The sequence below is a fragment of the Cervus canadensis genome, chromosome 13 (genome assembly GCF_019320065.1).
Source record: "Cervus canadensis isolate Bull #8, Minnesota chromosome 13, ASM1932006v1, whole genome shotgun sequence".
NCBI lineage: Eukaryota > Metazoa > Chordata > Mammalia > Artiodactyla > Cervidae > Cervus > Cervus canadensis.
In genome coordinates, this window is record NC_057398.1 from 59978705 (window position 1) to 59986734 (window position 8030).

Genomic DNA, 8030 nt, shown 5'->3' on the forward strand with positions numbered 1-8030 from the left:
ATTTAGTGTTTTTATAAATCATACTCCATTTAAAGTTGCTATAAAATATTGGCTATATTTCCCCATGCTGTATAACAGATCTTTGCATTTTATTTTTAAGTAAGTAGTTTGTACCTTTTAGTTCCTACACCTATCTTGCCCATCCCCCATTCTTCTCCTCTTGGTACTGACTAGTTCTCTGTATTTGTGAGAGAACTTTTTTGTTTTGTTACATTCATTCATTTTATTTTGATCAGATTCCACATAAGTGATAACATACGGTATTTGTCTTTTTCTATTTGACTTATTCCACTAAGCATAATACCTTCCGGGTTCATCTATGTTGTTCTAATGGCAAATTTTCAAAGCAACTTTTTTTTCTGTTTTTTTTTTTATTCTTTGTTTCTTGTCTTCTTTTTCCTTTTAAAGTCTGTCCACTACTAGGCATTTCTCTCAAAATGACTTAGTTGGTCATTTATATGAGCTTAGAGCTGGGTGGTTTGTTTGAGATAAGATCAGAAGATTGGAATCAAAGAAAAGTTACTCTTTAAAGATGAGTGTGGACTGAAAATGAAGAGGTTCAGTGGAAGAAATCAGTTTAATTAGGAAAGCGCATCAGAATGTTTGGTGAGTGGATACACTGAATGGAGAAAATCCCAAACCTACATGTAAGAAATCTGACTGTTTGTTCCTTGAAGGTGTTGAGCGTATCTGGATTATTGCATCTCTGACAGTTTGTGGTTTATTCACAAGCAGTAAAAAATATTTGTTGAATTAGATTTGGAGATGAGAAAAGTCTATGAGGGTGCTTGGCCTGATTTGATGTCAGTTTTAACAAAATGACAGTAATCTCAGAAGTAAAAAGAAGTTGTAGTTATAGTCTGTTTGAAAGGAAAAGTAATACAGAGACAGGGTAAAGCTTAGAGTTTTTGCACTGCTGCTAAAAATTAGAAAAGTGAAGTAGGAAATGATAAGATGAAAAATTTAATGGAGTAGACATTAAAGGAAATAAAAGATAAAGGCATTTTCAAGCCCGTGAACATAAACTATGGACAGTTAAGGGTGAATATCAGTATGTGAAAAGAGAATAAACAGTTAATTGTTGAAAAGAGTTAGAATCATTTTTAGAATATGTTTCCCCTCTAAATTTGATATACAGTGTTACTTAAATATTCTACATGCTTAATAAAAAGAAAAATACATGGGTTTTTGACATTTTATATAGTTATGAGCATTTTGGAGATACAAGCATGACCTTTTTGTTGCACTTTTCTTTATAGATTGTGATTTTTTTTAAAACAAATTGATGGTTTGTGGCTACCCTGTAGTCATCAAGTCTGTCAGCACCATTTTCCAACAGTATTTGTTCAATTCCTTTGTCTATGTCAAATTTGGTAATTCTTACAATATTTCAAAGTTTTTAATTATTGTATTTCTTATGGTGATTTGCAGTCAGTGATCTTTTCTGTAACTATTGTCTTTGCTTTGGGGTGCCACGAACCATGTTCACATGAGTCTGCAAACTTAGTTGATGAATATTGTGTGTTGTGACTGCTAATGGACCAGCCATTCCCCTCATCTCTCTTTCTCTCCTTGAACCTCTGTATTTCCTGAGATACAAAATTAGGCAAATTAATAACCCTACAATGGCCTCTAAATGTCCAAGTTATGGAAGAGTCTTATGTCTCTAACTTAAAAAAGCTAGAACTGATTAAGCTTACTGAGGAGGGCATGTAGTAAAGGGAGATGAGCCTTTTGTGGCAAACAGTTACCCGTGTTATTAATGCAGAGGAAAAGTGCTACTTCAGTGAACACACGAATGATAAGAAAGAGAACGACCTTATTGCTGATACGGAGGAAGTTTGAGTGGTCTGGACAGAAGATCAAACCAGCCACCACATTCTCTGCTGCTGCTGCTAAGTTGCTTCTTTCATGTCCCACTCTTTGTGGCCCCATGGACTGTAACCTCCCAGGCTCCTCTGTCCATGGGATTCTCCAGGCAAGAATACTGGAGTGGGTTGCCATGCCCTCCTCCAGGGGATCTTCCTGACCCAGGGATGGAACCTATGTCTCTTTTGTCTCCTGCATTGGCAGGTGGGTTCTTTACCACTACTGCTACCTGGGAAGCCCCACGTTCTCGTAGGCAAAGCCTAATCCAGAGCAAGGCCCTCACTCTCTTCAGTTCTATAGGCTGAGAGAGGAGAGGAAGCAGCAGAAGAAAAATGGGAAGCTAACTGACTTTGGTTCATGAGTTTTAAGGAAAGAACTCGACTCCATAACAAATGCAAGGTAAAGCAGCAAGTGCTGGTGTAGAAGCTACAGCAAGTCACTCAGAAGATCTAGCTCAGATCATTAATGGAGGTGGCTACACTAAACAACGGTTTTTCATTATATTGGAAGAAGCTTCATCCAGGGCTTTAATAAGCTAAAAAGAAGTTGGTGCCTGGCTTGAAAATTTCAAAGGATGGACTGACTTTCTTGTTAGGCACTAATGCAGCTGGTGACTTGAAGTTGAAATCAGTGCTCATTTACCATTCCCCCAAATCAGGGTCCTTATGAATTACACTGAATCCACTCTGCTCTATCAATGGAGCAACAAAGCATGGATCACAGCACATCTGTTTGCAACACGGTTTTTCTGAATATTTTAAGCACACAGTTGAAACCTATTGCTCAGAAGAGATTCCTTTCAGAAACGGCTGCTCAGTGACAATGTACCTGGTTACACAATGGACAAGAGTCATGTTTGTTTTTATGCCTACTAAATGCAGTACCCAATCTGCAGCTCATGAATCAAAGGATCATTTCAACTTTCAGGCCTTACCACTTGAGAAATACATTTTGTAAAGCTACATCTTCCAAATATGGCAATTCCTCTGAATCTGGGCAAAGTAAACAAAACCCTGCAAAGGTAGGACATAGGAAAAGGTAAAAACATCAACTTTAATAGGAGATTAGAAGAAGTTTATTCCAACATTGATGGACGACTTGAAGGGCTTCAGGACGTTAGTGGAGGAAGTAATTTCATCTGTGGTAGGAAGAGTGAGAGCAGAGTCTGAAGAAGATGTGATTAAATCACTGCAATCTCATGATCCAACCTTAACAGATGAGTAATTGCTTCTTGTGGATGAGCCAAGAAAGTGATTTCTTCAGATGGAAGCTACTCCTCATGAAGATTCTGGGAAGACTGTTGAAAACAACAACAAAGGATTTAGAACATTAAGTCAACTTAGCTGATAAAACAATGGCAGGGTTTGAGTGGACTGACTCTAATTTTGAGGGAGGGCTACTGTGGGTAATACATGCTATCCAACAGCACTGCATGCTACAGAGAAGTCGTTTGTGAAAGGGAGTCAATGGATGTGGCAGACTTCATTGTTGTCTTATTTTAAGAAACTGTTATAGCCATGGCAGCCTTCAGCCATCTGATCACTCAGCAGCCATCAGAATTGAGCCAAGAGCCTCCACCAGCAAAAAAGATTATGGCTTGCTGAAGAAGGCTTAGATGGTTAACAGTTTTTAGCAATGAGATGTTTTTTAATGAAGGTATTTAAATTGGTATTTTTAAGACCATGGTGTTGCATGACTAATAAATGATAGTACAGTATAAATAGAACTTTTATATGTACTAAGCAACCAGGAAATTCTTGCCACTCACTTTATTGCAGTGGTCTGTAACCCAAACAACAATATCTTCAAGGTCTGTCTGAGGTTAAAAAAAATCCAGGAGCCAAATGATACAGTTCCTCATTCAGTGATTTTCAAAGGAGTTATTTGACTTCATGTCTATTGAAGTTTTATAAAATGAAACAGTTATTTTTAACTAGTGTTACTAGTATTCACTATTGATTTTCCAGGGAGCAAGTGTCTATTGCAAAAAAATCAGCAGAAGTATTTGAACTAAGCATTTAGCAAGCAAGATGATGATTTTTTTTTTTTCCCTCAGAAGGCAACTGAAAGATAAAGGGTCCAATTCATTATAGAGAGCTTGCACGAAGAATTCAAATCACATACCTTTTCAGTGAAAGAATGATCTTATCCATTGTGGGCTTTATTTCTTAATTAAAGGAAAACAATATAATTCAAGTAATTATCATCATTTCTTAACATTTGTTTAAAGGACAAGTCACTTAAGAATCTAATTTATTGGGAGAGACCCCTTGGTGGTGTTTGTGTAAATGTGCAAGAAGAATAAAGGTCCTTAGAATAATAGCTCCCTCTCCCTCTCACATTCATTCCCTGGCTTTTTCTCTGTGAAATAAATACTTCAGTAATTTGACTAGTACATTAAAATTTCTGATTATTTCCTTAGGGACTGAACCGAAGTTTATCTTATATTACATATGAATGAATGTTAATTTTGAAATAGTATTTTAAATGTTCTTACGTATATAAATATGTACTTATTTGGTGAGTGTGAAAGTGTAAGCACATCACTTTTGTTCTCCTCATCCACAGGCAACTGTTCTTGACATTCACATAATTTTCTTTCTAAGTATCCACCTATATATTTACACATAAATGTGAATGCTCTTGATTAAACAATGTTGTATCTGCTTTTTCATTAGGTAGTTTCTCATATAGACAATTGTTATTTAACAATCTTTGAAAACATAGTTTTAAGGCTTCAATACAGTTTGATCATGAACTACGTAACTCTGCCTCCACTGTGGAACATTTCATTTCTATATTTTCATTGTATAAATAGTTCTAATCAGATAGCTTTATGTATGTACTCCTTGATCTTCTCTATTAGACAAGACTCATTCTTTTATTTGTAAATGCCATAGAAAAGCCCAGACTAGTTTCACTGGAAACCCAAAGCAAGAATCATGTGTTAGAAGGACAGTGTGACAGTTTGTTGGGTCACAGACTCCAAACAGTTGTCGAAAATGGCAGGGCTGGCATGAGGACTCCAGAATGTTTAGAGCTCTTGACTCAAAAAAATACATTAATCCTCTGAGTTTCTTATTCTTCATAAAGTTGTATATTAACTTTTCATTCTCTGATCTCTTGGAGTCATTGAATACAGATGTTGCATCTGCTGCCCCCTTACTATCTTTAATCACTGTAAGAAGCTCACACAACCTTGTCTCTGACTCCAGACACAAAAATTCAGGGAGGGTGCTCTTTGAGTCTGCTTGGGCCTGATGCTCATGACTGAACCACCCACATCTGGAGGGCAGCTTGGAGGGCAGCAGGGTGCTCTGAATAAGCCAGCTTGAGCCAGGTGTCTACCTGTGAATTGAATTGTATTACAGCATCATTGCTTTTGCTTAAGCTAAGTCTGTATTGGAGACATAGATCATTTGGAAGGACCCTGTGATGGGCGAGTTACACCACGAGAGGAATCCCCACCGTTTTGCTATTAGAAACCAGATCCTTCTATTAGGGCAAGACATGGCTGTGAAACCATGGACGTTATGATTTTTAAATTTGTTGGGTCCAAATTAATTGCCTGGGGAAAGAAGAATGTGGGTGAGATCTTTTCACTGTTGAAATTAGACTTTCTGATAAGCTCAGACGTGAAATTTAAAACTTAAAATATTACCAGAGAAGTCGAGAACATAGTGTCTGAAGTGCAGCTGAAAACAGCTGCAATAAACTGTTGAAATGGTGGTAGTCTGAGTGGTAAAGAAGGAGCCCCTCATCCAATCTCGTCCTGGAAAGTGCAACATATACAGAAGGACATCTGTTTCTCTACATTTCCTGGGATGTGGCCTTTAACTTGAATGAAACCAAATGTTTTCTAAGCCAGGGACTTTTCCCTGCTAACTAGATTTTAGTAACATAGTACATCAACTTTTCTTCACTGTGTCCAACCAACCAAAACCTATATATAACAACATATTTGGGTTAAGCAGATATATCTATACTGCCTATGAAGTTAGGGATACATTCTTTTTTTTTTTTAATTAAAAGATCTTTTTGACCATACTGCATGGCATGTGAGATCTTTGTTCCCTTACTAGGAATTGAACCTGCTCCCCCTGCATGGAAGTGCAGAATCTTAACTACTGGACGACAAGGGAAGTCCCAGGGACACACACTTTATACCTAACCTTGCCCGCCCATCTTCAGATGTACCCTATGCACTCTGAAACTAGTACATCTTAATAAACACTCACTTGTTTTTTTGTCTTTTCAAAGAAACTTCATACTACAGTATTGTAAGGGTGCTAAGTTGCTTCAGTAACGTCCGCCTTTTTGCAACCCTATGGATCATAGCCTACCAGGCTCCTCTGTCCATGGGATTCTCCAGACAAGGATACTGGAGTGGGTTGCCATTTCCTTCTCCAGGGGATCTTCCTGACCCAGGGATCGAACCTTGGTCTCCTGTAATGCATGCAGATTCTTCACCATCTGAGCCACCAGAGAAGCCCACTTATAGGCATCCTACATACAAATCTCACCAACTTTTAAAAAGTTCTTAATTATTTATTTTTTTCTTATTTTATTTATGGTAAAAACACTGCATCCATAATTATTTGGAAGAGTCCTCTTGGAGAAACTCTGGTTAACTGTGTGTGTCAACTTGATTGGGGCACAGAATGTCCAGATATTTGGTCAACTAATATTCTGGATATTTCAATGAGAGGGTTTGAATTTAACATTGAAAATCAACAGACTGAGTAAAGCAGATTGCTCTCCCTAAGTGAGCCTTGTCCAGTCAGTTGAAAACATGAGTAGATCAAAAGGTTGACCATCCACCTGACTAAGAGGAAGTTCCTCCTGCCTGATTGACTTCACATTGTGACGTGGGATTTTTTTCTGCTTTTGGATATACTGCCAAATTGAAATTTCGACTCTTACTGGATATTAAACTTGCCAGCCTTTGGAATGGAGCTACATCATAAGCTTTCTTGGTTCTCAGGTTTCGACTGGTACTACCCATTGGCTCTCTTTGGGTTCTGTCTCTCTATGTCTGGAAAACATAAGACAAATTTACTGAGAATGGTTTTAGAGGAACAGAATTTTGAGGTGAATTTTATGCCTTGGTGCTGGTGTCTCTGGAATTGGCTCTATCGTCTGGGGAACTTTTGCAGAAACGAATACCTGTGGCCAGTGATTTTTCATGTAAGTGAATATTGAAACACTCCCACTCTGGCCAATAACATTTGGGTATCAAAAGATATAGTAATACATCTCTGGTTAATAATGTGTTAATATGCTTAGAATTAAAGTTGCAAATGACTCTGGTTCTAGTAGTAAATGTAGCTCTGATGTGATTTGGTCATAGAGATATGGAAAATACCTTCATTAACATTTTCTTAATTGGCCTCTTAGAAGAAGCATGAATCTGGATGTCTGTGTTTAGGATACTTTTGAACATTTTTCTCAGTAAATTTAATGAGACTGGCCAGTTTCTCCTAATGTGGCTAGAAAAGTGTTGAAAGAAAAGGATGAGCTCAGGGGTTTGAATCCCCAGTTCAAGTGCTGCATAAATGACCTAAAGCTTCTCTGGGTACCCTAGAGGAGACCCTTATTTCTTGTAAACCTTAAAGCTGAGATTTCTAAAAAAAAAATAAATAAAATCTAATAAAAACTTTGCATTCTATCAGTGGCTAAATGCAGTTGGAACTCCCGCCTCCCAGGGAGTTCCCAGGAATTGCAGACTGAGGGCGTGAATGGGACAGAGTGGGATCCTGAAAGTTGAAATGGGGACATGTAGGAAGACCCTGATGAAACCGAGACATCAAGCCCCTGAATTCTGATGAATCTTCTTTGCCAGTGGAAGAGATCTCTTCACCCCCATCTGGAGGGATAAACTAGTCTGCATTGCCTAAGTATACTGTATTGGTCTCTCATGAGGCAGTTGCCATGCAAGAAATGGGACCCACACCCATCACCCACACCCATCACCCACCTCTGCTTCTACACCTGTAACTAGATTCCAGTCCCAGTAGGTCTGTACTGGTGAGGTTTATGGAGTGTGAACCATAGGAGATGTGCTACACTCTAAGAGAACTACTCGAGTTTTCTAATTTATACAGACAGAAGGCTAGGGACCTATGCGGGGGTAGATATCAAAAGTGTGGGGTAAAGGAGGG